A 19,988-nucleotide genomic window follows, 5' to 3' on the forward strand; every position below is an offset into this window, starting at 1 on the left:
CCCAGATGAGGGGCTGGACAGAGGGGAGGATACTCCAGTGCCCTTTGTCCAGTTCTGTACTAGTTCAAACTTGAGTATGCAAGGAGGGCACCAAATCTGCCTTCAAAGAAGTCTGGCGGTGCTGGCAAGCACCCCAGCCTAATACACTAAGTCCTGTGAAAGGAAACCTATTGTTCTACCTTCCCCTGCTCAAACTCAGCGCAACAGCAGGAGAGCAGAATTGTGTCAGTGGTCGGCAACAGCACTAGGTTGCTGGCAGACCCAGAAAGGCTATTACCCGGAATATTGGGGGCTTCCTGGAGGAGCCCCCCAGTGCATGGAATCATACCTCCAACACCGGTAGTGGTGTTGGGGTATGATTCTAACATGTTTGATACCAAACTTGCCCTTGTTCGGCAAAGCCACTGCATAGTTAGCCATCATAAAATGACGAATGGCCACTGTATGTACCAAAATGGCTGGCCACACTTAAAAAGTCTGGAGAATCAGCTCCGGGGTTTGTAGGCGTATCCTGCTCATGTAGGGGCACCCTCACACTCGCAACCAAGCACCCTGCCTACAGGACTGAAAGACCTGCCTTTGGGGGGACTGGTAGGTTTTAAGTGTAGTAACCTCAGATATAAGAAAACATGTATCTGTCATGAAAGAAGCACCCACCAACTCACACAGGCTGCTATCGCAGGCCTATAGTCACAGTTTGAGTGGTCTTTCATGGGTGGCACAAAACATGCTGTAGTCCATGGGAGATCCCTCGTGTACCTGGGCCCTGGGTACCTCAGCACCATATACTAGGGACTAACAAGGGTACACCAGTAGCCATTTGTGGATGTACATATGACTTACCATGGTCAATTTAGGGAAGAAACACAATGACTGGGGTCCTGATTAGCAGGATCCCAGTCAGACTAGTCAAAAACACACTGACACCAGGCAAAAAGTGGGGGTAACCATGAAAGAAGAATCCTACCTTCCTACAGACACTTTTGAGAGTTGTACCCATACCCAGTAGACACTGCAGATCAGTTGATGCCAATGAGAAAAACTGCTAACAGCAATGAAATATAGAAACTCACACCCCAAGTTTAACAATCCCCTCTTTCACAATTTCCACAATTTGCAGTATTTTAACGGGAAATGATTTATTTCAAACCCAAGTCCCTACAAATGTTTCTAAACATTTGCTATTGCTTCAAGTATGCCTTCACCAATAACGGCCCTAATCTCGATTAAAGTACTGGGATATGGTGCTACAATATGGGTATCTGCTATTAACGGATCTAAGAATTCCACATTCTTCCATGTTTACTTCTTTTATAATTTGCTTTAGCCTTTTTCATTGTATTTTGGGCGAGATTTTCAGACACCAACTTGCTTGTGGCATCCAATGGCACATAGTACAAAATAGCAAAACACACAAGGTGAAGGACGGAATGTTGCACATTGGCAAAACATTCAGCCCCAGTCACAGATCTGGGTTTAATCCACTGTTATTTTGCTCAACACGACACCCCAGTTCAGACATGGCCATATGCAAATCAGTCTTGACCCTGTACCTCATGGGAACAGTCCAGCCCGAACTGCCAAGCCATGTCTTCCCTGGACCGGAATCAAGCATTCTTGGACCTGTTTCTGGCTATCAGCCCTCATCAGCCAGAATAGCTTGACTCCAGTGGCGTAGTGAGCACGGGACCCACGTCTGGACATACCCTCCCCACATAGGGCGAACAGCAAAACACACAAGGTGATGGAAGGAATGCTGCATATTGGCAAAACATTCACCCCAGTCACAGATCTGGGTTTAATCCATTGTTATTTTGCTCACATCCCACCCCAGTTCAGACATGGCCATATGCAAATCAGTCATGACCCTGTCACTCATGGGAATAGTCCAGCCCGAACTGCCAGGCCATGTCTTCCCTGGACCGGAAGCAAGCATCCTAGGACCGGTTTCTGGCTATCAGCCGTCATCAGCCAGGGTAGCTTGACTCCAGTGGTGTAGTGAGCACGGGACCCACGTCTAGGCATACCCTTCCCACATAGGGTGAACAGCAAAACACACAAGGTGATGGACGGAATGTTGCACATTGGCAAAACATTCACCCCCAGTCACAGATCTGGGTTCAATCCATCTTTATTTTGCTCACCAAGCCACCCCAGTTCAGATATGGCCATATGTTAATCAGTCCTGACCCTGTGCCTCATGGGAACAGTCTAGCCCGAACTGCCAAGCAATGTCTTCCCTGGACCGGAATCAAGCGCCCTAGGACCAGTTTCCGGCTATCAGCCGTCATCAGCCAGGATAGCTTGACTCCAGTGGCAAAGTGAGCACGGGACCCACGTCTGGGCATACCCTTCCCACATAGGGCGAACAGCAAAACACACAAGGTGATGGACGCTGGACTGTTCCCATGAGGCACAGGGTCAAGAATGATTTGCATATGGCCATGTCTGAACTGGGGCGCAGTGGTGATCAAAATAAAGATGGATTAAACCCAGATCTGTGACTGGGGGTGAATGTTTTGCCAATGTGCAACATTCCGTCCATCATCTTGTGTGTTTTGCTGTTCACCCTGTGTGGGAAGGGTATGTGTGTTACACAGTACAAAATCCCAGATTAATTCAGTCATTTTTTGTTTCCCCATTGTAACTTCTGTTAATGTTCTCCAACTTCTCACTGTCTTTCCATTGGGTTCTTATCTGACCCATTCCACGTAAAAGAGAGGCACATGTAACTGTTACTTTCCTGGACCAAAGTAGCCTCATAAATAGTGCAGTGGTCTCTCTTGGAAAGGTAGGCATTGTGTTCCTAACACATTGGAAATCATCACCAGCATAATAGCGAGACATGCTGCATTGGCACAGCCTGTATACTCCGGTTTTGGGGGTACAAAGCACCTTGTTGAATGTAAGTTCTGAACATCTGTTATTTCAACACTTAACTATATCATTGCATTAACCTGTTCCTGTTTCAGTGAGTTTCTGTGTTTTTTAAACATAAGATAAGATCTTATTATAATGCCTAACTATAGCATCACATTAACCTTTGGTTTCAGAGAAAAAAATATATTTATGTACATTTGATTGTAACGAAGGTGTGACCAGGCAGAGAGGCATTTCACTTCAGCTCATTTAGAATTTAGGGATAAATGAAAATCCCACAATGTCTCGAGGAAGTACTAAATGTAGACACCGCAGAATTAAGGTGTTGTTTGAAAATGTCACTTAAAATGTTAGTTCACTACCTTAAATGAATGTTGGCGGATCTTAACCCAGAGATTACCACCAAACCGGTTCCTCCAGTGGCAGAGGCAGATGCTTTGCGAGAGAAACCTCTCCCACTGCTGCGGAGAAGCGCAAATGTGATTGAATCTCTAACACAAGCAGTGGAGGGGGGGGGAGACATATAGCCGTCACAATTACAGACGGAAATTCTATCGGAAAAACCAAATCAGCATGACAGTCATTCAAAGGCTGTTCTTGGCCACTGCCATACCACCCAGATCCGAACTGAGCCAAATGTGGTGTTTTTCAATGTTCCAGCTGTTCCTGTGTCTACTTCAGCCTCTCCATGAAGACACACTGTGGCCTAATCTTCAATCAAGTGATCAATTTATACCAAGATGTCTGGAAGTGTCCACTATGATTGATATTCACTAATTCAAATATTGACTTTCACCCTTCCAAGCATGGATGTCAGACTCATGCTTAATATCAAAGTCAATTAAAATAAAGGGGCATATTATCAAGGGGGTTTATCTCCGCTTTTTTGGCTTTAAAAGCCAAGAAAGCAGAGATAAAATGATCTCCCTATTACCTCGCTAGTAGGAGATAGAGACCATCTTGGGCCCGCTTTGCATGTCAGTGATATTTATCACTAATGACATGCAAAGTGGGCGTGCCAAGATGCTAGCGACTATCTCCTATTACCAACTTTTGGAGATATTCGCGCTAAGCGCGAATATCTCCAAAAGCTAACACCTGCCCCTGAGCAGTTGTTAGCCATGTTATCCAATCGTAGGCGGATAACATGGCTAAGAGCATTAGCTTGGTAATGCATGAATATCGCTGACTTTTCAGCGATATTCATGCATTGCGGCCGATTTATATCGCATTTGCGATAAACCTTGGTAATACCAAGGTTTATCTGCGATAAAAATCGCCGCAGGTCGGCGATACATTTTTGTCTCTAACCAAGCAATAGCGATAATTATCGCTATTGCTTGGTAATATGCCCCAAAATTCCTTCTCATTGCCTATGGCGCCAAGAAAGTCCAATTACACACATGGTTTGGCAACATGAGATTAGACAGCTTCATCCTGCAACTTGCCCAAAATGCCAAATTACTCAGATACATTTTCTTCAATTCCCACATCATCTTGAAAGCCACGAATGAGTTACCTCTATGTTTGATCCACTTGAAGTATAGGCTGAGAACAAAAAGGTCTTCAAAGATTTTCGAATTAATTATTTCCTAACCTGAAGGTGGGCAGGAATTATTCTAAGGTGGTGATGGAGAAAATGCCTGTACAGGATATAATATGCAATCTATCATCGCGCTAGTCGATACAGGATAAACAATGCTGGCCACAATGGTTTTAATAACTGGGTAGCTATAAGAGATTTGTCTGCTCTTCCTAAGTTCATAGTTGGCATTAATCCACAGTCTGGTTTTATCAAGATGACATGCAATTCTCAAACTGTAATCAACCATTCGCTCAGTTTTCAAGTGGGATCAAAGTAAGCCATTAGTGTCTTTTCAAAGATTTTTTTATTAGTGACTTGAAAGATTCCCTTTGTAGCAGGTTCCAAATTTACCATGTGTTGCTTTTAAAGTGCTTCCAGGTAGGTTCAGGTACTGTGGTAGGTTGGAATAAAGGGTGTTAGAAGATGTACTGTCACGAAGACCTGTATCTCCCAGAGCTTGGAATTGTGCCTGGGTGAGGATAATACATTACTAAGGACATAGCCAATGAATTACATTTTGATTCTGAGAAACTCGTATTTGTCTTTATGCAGAATGGGCAACACTCTTGCAGGCGCTTGCGCGTGTTTTATAGCAGAGGCCAAGCTTGATTATTCTCTACTTGTTTGAGTATATAGAATGTCTTCCACTGGTGCCAGTACAGTGAGATCAATGTACAGATTGATTTCAGAGGTATCACATGCTTATGAACCGTGACTCAAACGCTGTGAGGATACTTTAGATTTTGCACTTACAAGCAATATGGACTCCTCTACCGTGCTGCGAATTGTAATGTGGCCATCCCCATTTCCACCACAAAGGTTCGGGGCATGCTAGTTGGTGGCCATATTCTAGTACACTCCTGAAGTAGCATTTCATTAGCATGGGACTGGTGCCCACATATGCAGAGAATTTTGACCTTGTCTCAACCACACGTGACCTCAGATAAAGCTGTCAATTTTGCTCATTGCACATCCTGTTCACCGTCACACAGTGTCAATGAGAGAATGATATCTGGCCTTGTATTTTCAAGTCACCCTTTGGCTTTGACCACTGCAGTTTAGCCCCATCCATGGGCAATTAAATGATACGCACTTCTTCTCCTTCACTCTCATCTGGTTCAAAACAAAGGGGGTTACTTAGAGTTTGGTGGAAAGGGTACATGCGTATGTGGTGGAGTAGTCTTTCCACCAAACTGACGGTCTGTCCACTCTATTCACAGTGAAGCAGACTACTGTGGTTTTGCCAGCAGAAACCATACACATCGGTTCAATGGACATAGTTCCTATGTAATGCTGATAATCTTTTGAACTTTCTTTTCGCTTCGGGACCACTAGGGCAACGCCTTGTGGGCCCAAGCAGAAATAAAAGAAAAATGACCCCCACGTCCTGGGAAAAACTTCAGATGTATCCTGGTCATTAGACTTTCCTTTTTTGCTAAAAAAAAAAAAGTATGCGGAGCTTCCTCGTGAAACATTGGGGCCGCTCAGCAAATGTTTATTTCTTTCAGAAGAACCGCCATGACGGTCTCTCCTTTGAAGGCACAGGGATCTCCTCCAGGTTGGCGGCGATCTCTAAATATGGCAGGCAGTGGTCTGCCAGGGTGGTGTAGCTAATGGCCTCCAGCACCCTGGCAGATGGCGGTGGACTCATGAAACTGTAAATGAGGGCCATAGTCTCCAATCATCATCTCCCATGTGCCTCTGGGTAGCATTTCCAACTCCATGCTTCTTATCTGCTACAACCCTTTCAACTTGGCATTATTCTGGTGTCGTTGCACTCCCCACAAGATGCCCTCTTGCTGCTGTGGGTTGCACAGCCAGTGTTATACAGGGGTTTGGCTGCTACCTTTGGACTCCTTCTAGAGTTCAGGAATGTTCACCCTCCAGTGATGCCAAAGATGGTGTGTGAAATATGAGACATTGCGCTAGGCTAATCACCGACTTTCCCTGTTTTGTTTTTTTGAGTCTCACCTAGGCAGTGCTTGCGCTGTCTTTGCGAGATATGCTGTATTCAGTATATGGGCTTTAAAAGCTCTGCCCATTTTCAAAGACTGCCCCTGTTACGTGTCTTGTTACTCAGAGCTTGTGAGCACTATTACTTTCTTTTAGCTGGAGCAGTACAAACCAGTGATTGTGGTTTACAGAGCTCCGTTGTAAACAAGGCTGTAAATCTTGCTCTTATCTTGCTACTTTTGCTGTCCATTCAAAGACCGCGGTCTGTGTTGGCTGCAGCTGCCGCCTACTCCCCCTGCTTTTGAAACGCATGGCCTGGCGTCACGGTCCCTGCCTTCCTTACTATGGCTACTGCCACCTCTGTCTTAGAGCTCAACAAGCATCTGCAATGCAATAGGTCTCGCATTTGCAAGAGTTTGAGATATTGACATTGTAAATGACAATGCCTTCTATTTGTGTGAAAACCTGCAGGCGGTGCCTAAACACGCACTTTGCGCCTATAGTCTTTGCTTACGAGAAGCAGGGCTGATAGTAACTGCTCCTCGTTTACTGCCAGCCTTGCTTCTCATAAGAAAGGAATAGAAGTTCAAAGTGCATGTTTACGCATCGCTTGCAAGTTTTCAAAACACATAAATAAAAGGCATTGTCATTTACATTGCCAATAGCTCAAAGTCCTGCAATTGCGTGACCATATTGCATTGCAAATGCTAGTTTCCATTGTGCTAACTTGTTTTAGGGTTCCCTTCTCCCCTGGCAGCAGTGTTCTCGTGTACAATTGTCTGTGATCAAACTCCAGGTCCCAGGCCAATGCTTAATTTAAGCCGGTGGTTTTCAGTGCTCAACACCAACACTTAATTGTCAGCACCGGCTCTAGTAATAGTCCACTACATGGTGGCGCTGAGATGAGCACAACAACTGTGTTTATCAAGTTAAATCACATTGAAAATTAATAACACTGGCCTCTCACGCCATTATTGTTGCTGAACTAGTCTGAATTAGCACACTTGTAGGAGTGCAACGGGCTGGTGTTATATCGGTACTCCCATTGGCAGCATGGCGGGGCAATGCATGGTGCAGGCTGCAGTGGCCTTCTAAGAAGGGCCCTGGCACTTAATTAAATTAAATTTAACAATGTCTCAGACTATAATATATCTATACGTTTTGTGGTTGTTTGCACAGAAATGAACGACTTTTAAATAATATTACTGGATATTTCTATGGAACGTACTACATACCGAATTGTACTACACAAGATAGCCAGACGGCAGACACTAGCGGAAGCAAAAATCAAGAAGCAAATTAAAGGGGCACCGAACAGTGAGCCAAGCCGCATATTACAACGCGGTTTAAAACCCAGGGGCAATGCCTTTTACACAGCCACTGCAGGAATATAAGGGTCCAACGTTACTCAGTGTGAAAGTAGCACAGACTCTTGCAGCAACGATTTTCTACCACATGAAACTACTGCCATTTCATTCGTTTTTCCCAAGGTGCAAGACTTTTTCTTTCAAGCAACACAAGGGACTTACGGATTTTAACTCACGCTCAGTGGAAAAAATTGTATACATTTCTGTAGTAATAACTATTAACAACATGAACCTATAGTCATTTAACAATTCTATTTTACTAATGTATTAATACTTGCAATGGTTTTAATTAACTGCGCAATAAAAGATTACTTACTTACTTTCTTACTTAGAATTGTACTTTTTCGGAATTAACTGTTTTTACTGCACATTTCTGTAGCTGCAGTGACCCAGATCGTGAATTTGGTATTAAACCAGCTGTCATGGAAAGTTGGAAGACAGTATTAATTGTTGCATTTTCTTACTTACTCCTCCGAACAGTAGTGAGATGTAGTTATAACACAGCTGATTCCCATAACAGCATGGTGATGAGTTTAAATAAAATGAGTAACAGTTTGGTAGAAAGAGGCGACTGTGTGACATTCCACGGGTTATCGGAAACTATTCACCTCCCTGTATAGATTTGCAAGCCACAAGGTGTGGGGTTGTGTTACACATAATAAAGGATGGGTGAACGTCAGCTGTAATATATGACCGTGTCGTTTAACTCACTAGAATAATGTTTCTCCTAAATGGAACCCATTTCTCTGTGTCATATTCCTGGCATTCTGGTTTAATGACTTGTGCGCCCTGAGACGCCTTTTTTAAAGCAGTTTTACTTTATTTTTTCCAGCAAGTCAGTTTTACCAGTCCAATTATACATTTAAATTACAAGATCTTTAATGAACATTCCAACGTTATCTGATATCTGTTTATCCAAACGTAACTAGGTATTGATTAATTGGATTTATTGGCGGTATTTTAAACTTTAAGCTGTAAAATGTATGTGCAATATTTTCATTTCTAAGCACTAACTTGTGCAGTGCTGATCTTACCATGTGAATTAGTTGCAATTGTTGTTACTAGTTTTCAATACACTAAGGTTTTGCTCAACGGAATATAATAACCATTTAATAATTGCACCATCAACATATTCAAATACCACTAGCCTAGATCTGTTCAGAAGATAAAGTCGCTATTTCTGTAAAAAATAGAAGTACTGAAATGCAAACCATTACACGTGATAATGGCTCTAAAGTCTGGAACAATTTTAAACAGTGCAGCACAATAATTCGTTTATTATGTGGCAATCCCAGAACACTGTTGCATTATGTTTTAGTGCAAAGTTTAGCACGGCCACAGAGCTCACCATCCGTTTCAACCACTCGCAGAAAAGCATACCACTAACGCCAGTGCCCTGGTAGTTGCAAAAAGTGTGCCACAATGATGGGTATGGTACCAGGAGATAGCAGCCTAAATATTGTCTGACAAAAATATAGTGTCCAAAAAATTGTGAACGAAATATTGCGTCATCAGACCAAATAATGGTAAAGTACTCCAATTTGAATGGCATTTTTGCAAGCGAAACCTAGGAAACAATAATGCCTGGCAATATTTTTGTTATTGATATTTTGACATACCACCTGATGGTGTTGGTGATGCCGGCAATAAAAGTCTGAGAAAAAAACAGTTTAGGTAATACATCACTCATGATCACTGACCAGGAGTGACAATTGAAGAAAACAAAATAGTTCTAGTTTCACAAAGTGTAAATTTACAAATGTTAAAGAAAGAGTGGAATCCTTAGCAGCGTAGGTGGCACCTTGACTTTTACCACAGATCTTCCGAGGCGTCTCCGGGAGCAACGCACCATTTAGCCTGCACAGACCTTAAGGTCGACGAACTTTGTGTATCCTGGTCGCGCATCGGATATTGCGCACTGTAATACTTTTAGCTGCCCCCTCACCTGCACGCGCCCCAGAGCGCCTCCCGCTGATCGTCCCTGCCTTGCCGGTCTGGTTTTCGGAGCATGGACGGGCGAGTCCACCATCTTGGGCGGCTCTGGAGCCAGCGCTGCAGTCTTTTGGCCCCTCCCCCCCCTGGCAAGCATTTCAGGCACCCGGCGGATCCCGCGCCTACCTTGACTTTTACCACAGATCTCCCGAGGCGTCTCCGGGAGCAACGCACCATTTTAGCCTGCACAGACCTTAAGGTCGACGAACTTTGTGTATCCTGGTCGCGCATCGGATATTGCGCACTGTCATACTTTTAGCTGCCCTGTTGGACAGGCCTCGTGAAGGGGCCGCTCCCTCCCCGCATGATAAGGCCCGAACACCGGCTCTCCCGGTGTCACCAGAAGAACCACCCCGGCAACCCACAGAAGCAACCTGCAACTCGTCCCCAACGGGACGCCTGCTCCCGAACACCCCGACATCGGCTGGCCCGGGCCGCCATCAGCAGCATTGCCCCGGCCCAGCCGCCATCTTGGACACTGCACCACGAGGCCGCGTGACCTCAGCTCGACCCCAACCCTGGGCCTGGCCAGGCCCCGACATCGAGGCACCACCATCCACCCAGGAGGTGAACGAACCACTTGGCAGGTCAATGGGAGAGAGGAGTGTCGATGGCTCTCCCCCGCCAGGTGCCGATCGCCCCCAGCCTCCCCGGGCGCTGGCTCCACCCCCCTGCTGGGTGTCTGGACTCCCTCATCCCGGACCTCCCGACCTCCCAGCGCGAGGGTCCGGACATCAAAGGAGACCAGACCTATAACTGGGGCAGCTCCAGAGCAGGAAGGCAGTTGTATCCTGGAGTCGAGAGACACCTTGAAGAACTCATCCTTGACGGACTGCTGGCGCTGCCGCAGCCCTGCCTTGTGAATCATCAATCCTGCCTGCTGGCGCTGCCGCGACCCTCTGCAACCTACACCTTCGTCAGGACCTGCTGGCGCTGCCGCGGCCCATCTTTGTGAACCATTGTTCCTGCCTGCTGGCGCTGCCGCGGCCCTCTGCAACCTACACCTTCATCGGGACCTGCTGGCGCTGCCGCGGCCCATCCTCGTGAACCATCGGTCCTGCCTGCTGGCGCTGCCGCGGCCCTCTGCAACCTACACCTTCGTCGGGACCTGCTGGCGCTGCCGCGGCCCATCTTTGTGTGAACCATCGCCTTTGCCTGCCGGCGCTGCCGCGGCCCTTCTCAAACGAGACTTATCATCCTAGCCTGCTGGCGCTTCCGCGGCCCGACCTTCCAGAACTCCGAGCTCGAGGATTGTGAGCTACCCATCTTGCCAACCCCGTACCAGACCGGTACCAAGACTGTCCCGCTACCTTTTCCCCCTCAGAGACTAGAATTGAGAGGACCCTTGTGTCCCGACCTCACTGTACCGTTGATAACCTTGCTTCAAGAATCGTATATAAAGAGTGTTGACCTCATCCTTGTGTGGTGTCCATCTGTGGGGGGGAAGTTGCTTGTCTGTACGATCGCTGGAGACGGCCCTCACCGGAGGCCTCTCCCCCTGTCCTCGGCCGACCCTCCGGGGCCCCGTCTAACATGCCCCCTCACCTGCACGCGCCCCAGAGCGCCTCCCGCTGATCGTCCCCGCCTTGCTGGTCTGGTTTTCAGAGCAGGGACGGGCGAGTCCACCATCTTGGGCGGCTTTGGGGTCAGCGCTGCAGTCTTTTGGCCCCTCCCTCCCTGGCAAGCATTTCAGGCGCCCGGCGGATCCCGCGCCTACCTTGACTTTTACCACAGATCTCCCGAGGCGTCTCCGGGAGCAACGCACCATTTTAGCCTGCACAGACCTTAAGGTCGACGAACTTTGTGTATCCTGGTCACGCTGCGCATCGGATATTGCACACTGTAATACTTTTAGCTGCCCCCTCACCTGCACGCGCCCCAGAGCGCCTCCCGCTGATCGTCCCCGCCTTGCCGGTCTGGTTTCCGGAGCAGGGACGGGCGAGTCCACCATCTTGGCGGCTCTGGGGTCAGCGCTGCAGTTTTTTGGCCCCTGGCAAGCATTTCAGGCGCCCGGCGGATCCTGCGCCTACCTTGACTTTTACCACAGATCTCCCGAGGCGTCTCCGGGAGCAACGCACCATTTTAGCCTGCACAGACCTTAAGGTCGACGAACTTTGTGTATCCTGGTCGCGCATCGGATATTGCGCACTGTAATACTTTTAGCTGCCCCATCACCTGCACGCGCCCCAAAGCGCCTCCCGCTGATCATCCCCGCCTTGCCGGTCTGGTTTTCTGAGCAGGGACGGGCGAGTCCACCATCTTGGGCGGCTCTGGGGTCAGCGCTGCAGTTTTTTGGCCCCTCCCCCCCTGGCAAGCATTTCAGGCACCCGGCGCCCGGCGGAACCCGGCGGATCCCGCGCCTACCTTGACTTTTACCACAGATCTCCCGAGGCGTCTCCGGGAGCAACGCACCATTTTAGCCTGCACAGACCTTAAGGTCGACGAACTTTGTGTATCCAGGTCGCGCATCGGATAATGCGCACTGTAATACTTTTAGCTGCCCCCTCACCTGCACGCGCCCCAGAGCGCCTCCCGCTGATCGTCCCCGCCTTGCCGGTCTAGTTTTTGGAGCAGGGACGGGTGAGTCCACCATCGTGGGCGGCTCTGGGGTCAGCGCTGCAGTCTTTTGGCCCCTCCACCCAAGGCCACACCCCTTGGCCCTCCTCCCCTATGTGTCGCTATATCTTGGTTACGCGGTCCCGGCAGCGCAGCGGACGAGCGCAGCGGGAGCGACGAAGGGGCGCCGAAGTTGCACCTAAGTCAAGCCCGTCTGCGCCCGTCCGCGACGGGCCGGGACCAGGGGCCACAGACTCTGCCCTTCCTCTGGTTTACACCTCAGCTCAACTCTCTGTACATCTTGCTACCTCCCTTCCTCCCCCTTCTTTATTGCATCGTCTTGATTCTTTTGGTATTCTTGCCCCCCACCCTCCCAGTCTGTTCCCTGTCACCCACAGCCCTACCTCTCCTCCTTCTGATCCCTCTCCTGTCACTCGCTCTTCTCCTGTCCCTTTGGCAGCTTCCGCCTATTTGCTTAACACCCGCTCTGCAGCCAAACATCAGACGGAACTCTTCAATCTTCTGAACACAGACTCCCCAGACTTTCTATTTCTCACTGAGACCTGGTTGTCCACTGATTCCCTTCCGGATCTTCTGGCCATTCTCCCCGATACCTATTACGCCCTCTGAGCAGACCGCCCGGACGGTAAGGTTGGGGGAGGTGTGGCGATGATTATCCGTTCTACTCTGAAATTCCAACTTCTTGCCCACCCCCCCATACCTAACGTGGACTACTTGGTGGCCCGATCACTCAATCTTTCCGTACCTCTCACCGTAGTCCTTATGTATCGTCCCCCTCAAGCCATGACTTCATATGTAGCTACTCTACAGGATCTTTTGGCCACGTTGGTGGTCAATAACTCTTCGGTTCTCCTGCTTGGCGACTTCAACTTTTGGCCGGGTGACCCCAGGGAAGATCTGTCTTCTAAAGACTTTTCTGCTACCCTTCTGTGTTTGAACTTCTCATCCCATGTCTCGGCCCCCACCCATGTCCAGGGTCATATCCTGGACCAAATCTGGTCATCACGCTGCGACGTTTCATCCCCCTCTATACTCCCTTGTGTCTGGTCGGACCACTCTATTATATCATTCTCCATTCACTTGGGTTCGGCCGACAAGTTCCCTCTACCCAAAAATATTCTGGCTCGTAGTTGGAACCAGACTGACCTTAACTCTCTCTCGCTCTCCTTGGCTTCCTCAGCTCCTGATCTTACCAATCTCTCTTTGGATTCTCAGGCAGACGCCATTACTATCTGGCTCTCTTCTTCCTGCGATCAGGCCGCCCCGCTCAAGAAGGTCAAAGCCGTCCGCCCCTATGACGCGCACAAATGGTTTACCATTGAGCTTAAAGCTCTTAAACTCGATCTCAGGCGGTCGGAACGTCATTGGAGACGGAACTACTGCCCCACTCTCCGCGCCAAATACAGACTCCTCCTCAATGATTATAAAAGAGCGATCCTCGCGGCTAAAACTAAATACTTCACCGAGAGAGTTGCCCTCTCTGCCAATAAATCTCGAGAAATCTTTTCTTTGGTTCATAATCTTGCTACCTCTGACCGCACCAGCACTAGTCTCGTCCCTTCTCAGATCCTCTGCTCCTCACTTAATGACTATTTTATTGATAAGATCGCCAACATAAAGGCCAATATCCCTACTGTGCTTCAACCTGGTTTCTCCTGCTCCCTCCCCTTGCCCTCCTCCTCTCTGGATCATTTTCCACCTATCTCTCTGGTGCTATTCCTTAACCTGCTTGTAAAAGTCAAGTCTGGTTCTCCTGCGGACTGTGCTCCTGCACGGATTCTTAGAACTCTCTTCACTAGCTGCCCCGCCCCTCCTCTCGCCCTTCTTAACGCTTCTCTGGCCCTGGGTTCTGTCCCTTCATCTTTTAAATCTGCTATAGTTCTTCCCATTCTTAAAAAAAACTTGTCTGGATCCCTCTCTTCTTTCTAATCTTAGGCCTATTTCTCTTCTCCCTTATCTGGGCAAGATCCTTGAAAGCTACGTCACATCTTGTCTGTCCACCTACATCGAGGAGAACCACCTCCTGGCCTCCCATCAGGCGGGTTTTCGCCCAGGCCACTCCACGGAGACAGTGGTCCTCGCGGTCCTGGACGAACTCAATGGGAAAGCTGACATCAACCTCCCCCAAGCCCTGGTCCTCCTCGATTTGTCCGCTGCGTTTGACATGGTGGACCATTCCATCCTTCTCGACCGTGTCAGCGCAGCGGGCATCCGGGGCGCTGCCTTCTCTTGGCTTGCGTCCTTTCTTCAAGGTAGGTCCCAAGCGGTCCACCTCTCAGGTTTCTCCGCTCCCCTTCGCTCGGCTACCTGTGGGGTCCCCCAAGGCTCTTCCCTTTTCCCACTTCTTTTCAATCTTTATATCCACCCTCTTATCATCTCTCTTCTGGAGCTGGGGGTCTGTGTGTATAACTACGCGGATGACCTCCAGCTCGTCTTCGATCTCTCCTCCCCTTCTGATTCCCTCCCTAAGTTCTGTTCCACCTTAGTTTTCATATCCGAGTGGATGAGCATCAATCACTTGAAGCTCAATCCAGGCAAGACGGAGCTTGTCCTCACGGGTGGTCCTTCAAACCCTTGATCCTCGATTCACTGGCCCCCTTCCTTTGGTTCCCCCCCTTCACCGTTTCCTCTGTTTGGACCCTGGGCATCAAGGTCAGCCATGACCTGTCCATGCATGCCCAAATTAGCTCCGTCGTGTCCTCTTGTTTTTTGTCCCTCCAGCTCATCTGTAAGATTTCCCGGTTTTTCTCTGCGGACGCCCTCAAAACCATCGTCATGGCTCTTATCACCTCCCGCCTTGACGATGGGGATGGCCTGTACGTGGGTATACCCGCTTATGAAACCCGCCGCCTTCAGGCCATTCAAAGTCAGGCAGCCCGCCTCATTCTCCATCTCCCCAAATCTTCCCACATTACCCCTGCACTCAGGTCCCTTCACTGGCTCCCTGTGCGCCTTAGATCTTTTTTCAAATTGGCCTGTTTGGCCTTTCGGGCGCACACCCGCTCAGCTCCTCTCTTTATCAGATCTCTCATCACTCCTCACGCCCCCAGCCGCACTCTCCGCTCCTCTTCTCTCTCTCTTCTGCATGTCCCCCGCTTCCGCAAATCCAGAACAGGGGGCACCCGATTTTCGGTTCTGGCCCCCCGGTTCTGGAACAGTCTCCCTCTTTCCATCCGTTCTATCACCATCTATACCCATTTCCGTAAAGCTCTCAAAACTTTCTTGTTCTCCCAGGCGTTTCCCTGCTAGTCTCCCTGGGTCCCCTCTGTGAGTCTGGTCAAGTCCCCAGCGCCAGGAAGCCGCTTGGCCGCAGTGCGCTTAATCAAGTACTTTTTTCATTCATGCATTCATTCATTCAGTGCCCAGTTAGTGCTTACACCACCAACGCATCCCAGGCCTGATGCCTTTTCCACTCTCTCCCCTGCACAGTGTTTCAAGGCTTCAGACACCCCTCACCTCCCTACACCCTACGCGCCACTCACCCCATCTCCTACCACATCCACACCTTACAAGGAATATCCTCTGAGCGGTTTCTCCACCACAAAATGTCCCTCTATTCTTGGGTGAGCCACCGTGCAGCTGGTAACACCATGTTTTGCAAATGGGCATGGAAATCATGTATCATTGACGTTGTAAATGTCACCATGCAATGTTTTCCACCTTAGTCAGACTCAGCACAGAAAATATTTACCTTCGTCCATCTACACTCCTGACACATGGGTCGCTCGGATTTCAGCTCTTCGGATGATGTAACTGATCTCCGTGAAAAATATATATTTGAGTTATTCTTGTTAATGTATCCTTCATAATTAACATAGAGAAACCACAAGCAAGGGGAGGCAGGAGAAGACAGAAATACAGGGACCCAGATGAAGACATGGGCAGAGAGGCAACTCTGGCCAAGAGCCGACACTGGGAGATGCCGCAACAGCCCATCATAGCAAACAGACTGAGGTCTGCAGTGCACTCCGCATCCACCCTCCAGAATGCGCACTGCTCTCTCGCTTCAGTTGTTTTATACTGTGACAGTCATAATATAATATCTGTCGCTTCTAGGAGTCCATAGTAATATAGATGTGAACTCTAAGCGCCCCACATAGTGGTCTTAAGCGCTATACAAATGGTACAATAGAATACAAATACAGGGTGATATAACATACCTTGTTGTCCTCCGGCTGAGTGGCCCCTTGAAACGTGTGGCAGGGGAGGATCAAATTACATAGCAGGGTTAATTAAATTATGTGGCAAGAAAAGACAAACGATGTAGCATAATTTGGTACATTTTGCGACCGTTTTACCGCATTATGTTGTACTTTTCTACACGTGTACACTATCTGAACAAAGGTTCCATCTCATTAGAACGTAGCAAATCTATAATTATGCGGAAAACTCAGTTGGCACAGAATCGCATTGTTGGAGGGGCCCTGCTTATCAGTTACATGTTCACCTCTCAGCAGACTGCTAAACTGCTCATTAATCAGCCGTGTGTACAGAAACCTTCTTGCGTACTTTCTCTCCCCCTTTAAGTGCCTCTTTTCAGCAGTTTATGTCCATGCTGACGTCAGACGCTGCTTCGCGGTACCTCGGGATCACGCTGGAAGCAATGGATCTGAAACGCTTCAGTCTGCTGAGCCGCCGTCGCCTCCTCGCGCATGGAAGAGGGCCAGGAGCACTTAGCGGGGCATGCGAGGCCTGGATGTTTAAACTTGCACAATCATCACGTGAGCATACGAGCGCGTGCTGGCACGCACCGGTTGACGCCCCTGGCAGGATTACAGACTCGGAGTGATCTGTAAAATCACCTGAAATACAAAATGCGAACTTGTATATGGGACGGACATATGGTAGAACCTCTAGTGCAGATATGAATGACTATTACAGTGTTGCCGCAAGGCAGCTCAGACAGGAGCAGAGGTCCTTATGTGCATAAGAAAAATCATTCACGGTCTCCTCTCGTTTAGTTATTAATTTAAAAGCCTTGCGTAATAATAGTAGGCCAGATGTGACAACCCGGACTCTCTACGAGGCATGACATGTGGCAGGCATTGGTATTCTGTAACATAATCCCACTCAGCATTGTGGGGAATTGTAGCTGCCAGCCAGCATTTATGGGAACTGAAAAGTTCAGTCAGTCTCTACAACACCATGGGGGAGAGAGATGTCCTATTTTATAGTGCAACACGGCACCCAACCAGTAGTCTAAGTATGTTTTTTAAAAAAGTATGGGAACTGTAATGCTGCGTGCAATTGGGTTGGAGTGAGTGAGCATGAGGGCGGGGTCAAGGCATGACAAAAAGCAACATTTTCTGTAACCACATATAAAACTACACACAGCCTAAATGAAAAATAATGCAAGGTAAGTTAATCAGTGGGAAATGCACTTTCTTGCATTATGAAACATCTATTATTTAATGCACTGCAGCGGCCTGTGTCTGCAACCAGAGAGCCAATTAGTTGAATCATGGCTGGTGCCGCGGAAAATAGTGACTTGTGTATGTTTGGTGCTATGAGGCACCCAGTCTGTGACAGAAAGCACTGTGAATATGTAAGTCATTATTTGAAACTTCCATTACCCACAGCCTAAAATAGGCAGTAACAAAATTTGCAAAAATTGTTAGAGATAAAAAAAAACTTCTAAACTATATATTTTAGTAATATCCAGACAGTATGTAGCGGGTTTTCTTTTCATAACTGTCCTTTAAAAGCACACACTTCACAGCTCAGCTGGTAACTCCCTTGCAACACCTCTCAAAACGAATACATCTGTCATCAAGAAGCTTCAAGTAATTCCATCAATTAAACCCAATACCACCCTTTACATTTGCAGATTAACAAATTGTGCACATTTACATTTCTTTCAGGCAAGCAGGCACCCTGGCAATAAGGCCTGTTTAGTAGCACAGGAGTCTCCCTGCCTTATGCTTCAGCTAAAGCATTTTAACTGTTTGAATTAACCACCTGGGGCGGTTATCTTTTCACAATAATTAGTGGAACTGTTTTTCTTAAATTAAAGAAGTATGGGCACGTCGGAACCTTCAGATCCCGCCCACTTCGACCACTGCGCACAACTAAAGTTACTGCTCTGTGTTGCGCTAGGGAGAGAAAGCATGGTAGCACCAAATCTACAAAGAGCTGCTCTCTTTCCCAGCGCTGGTGCTCTTCAAGCCTGCCTAGCGCCGCGCACACATCTTCGCACCATTGCGCAAAGGTGAGTGAGTGATGTCTAGCATAGGGTTTTGGAAGGATAGATAGCCTTCCAGTACAAAATCCCACCCTCAGACATACTTTAAAACTTTTCAAACAGTATGTATATTGTACAGTGTAGCATAAACAGTCCTCAATGAAAAAGTTTGTAGCCTACGAACATCTGCTTCCAAAGGAAGCGTCCTGGCGCTAAAGCAGACAAACAGTATAAGGACAATTTTTCTCTCCAAAAACAATCTCTACACTTCTCAGATTAAGCACATTTTGAGAAATGATTTGAAAACAGATGCAGAAGCTATGCCTCGAAGATGCTCGGGCAGGAAGATCCAAAGAGTAGCCGCCTGAAAGACAAAACGCCTTTCACCTACTCTCGCCTTGTGTATCCTGGGGACCGAAAGGAGATTCTGACTAGCCGAGGGCAATGTTCTGAGAGGTAAATATTTATTTATTCTCTTATGGATATACAATGGGCTCTTTTTCTGCAACTCTCTGTAAGTAATCATTAGGGTGTTGCATTCAATTCTTTGCCTGGATGTAAGCACGCCAGGCCATTTCGCACCGACTGCCTTGTAGGGATAATCAGAATCAGTCTTGAGCCTCAGTCTGCACTCTTTGCAGTCTGTTTATCAGTTTATTTGTTGCTCCCAGATCTACTACATTTGCATAATCTATCCTGGATGTGATTAGGGATGTACAATATCTTTGCATGTGGACTGGAGTTGGCGAATATTCGAGCTCCACTGGCCTTAGTCACTTTATGTCCAGTGGGGATACGTTGTCAAAAACGATGACCTCTGGTTTGTCTGAGTTCTGTAGGCAACTATTCCCAATCCAAATTGCTACTGCCGAAAGACATCCCTGAAAGTTTGCAATTGTAGTACTGTCAATCTGTTAAAAGGCTAGCATCTACTTGGTATCATAACAGACAAAATTAAAACCCCACAGCACCATATCTAAGGCCGGGGGAGCCATATATACACATTAAACAGGTGGGACTAAGGACCGATCCCTGTGGGTCTTCACATGTTATTTCTCTAAAACAAAAAAGTGTATGGTGGTAAAGACACCGCTTGTTGTCTCCTTGTTAAAAAAGATTTTATCCACTGTCAGGCTTTTTCCACGATGCCCACTTTCTCCAATTTTTACTATAGGATGTCGTGGGACACAGTATCGAATGCGGCAGATAGATCAAGGACAACCACTGTGTTATTTGTCCACGTTTAGGTTACTTTTGATGTATTCTATACAGAGAAGTGCTAATTCAGTACTAAATCCTGCCCGGAAACCAGACTGGGACACGTGAAGAATGTTGTTCTTTTCTATATACCTGGTAATTTGGACTATATAACATTTTTTCCACTGCAGGAAGTAGTGATCTATGTCTATACTTATTCAGAATTGAAGGATCTGCATTTAACTTTTTTCGCATT

Source organism: Lissotriton vulgaris, chromosome 8, assembly GCF_964263255.1.
Source record: "Lissotriton vulgaris chromosome 8, aLisVul1.2, whole genome shotgun sequence".
NCBI lineage: Eukaryota > Metazoa > Chordata > Amphibia > Caudata > Salamandridae > Lissotriton > Lissotriton vulgaris.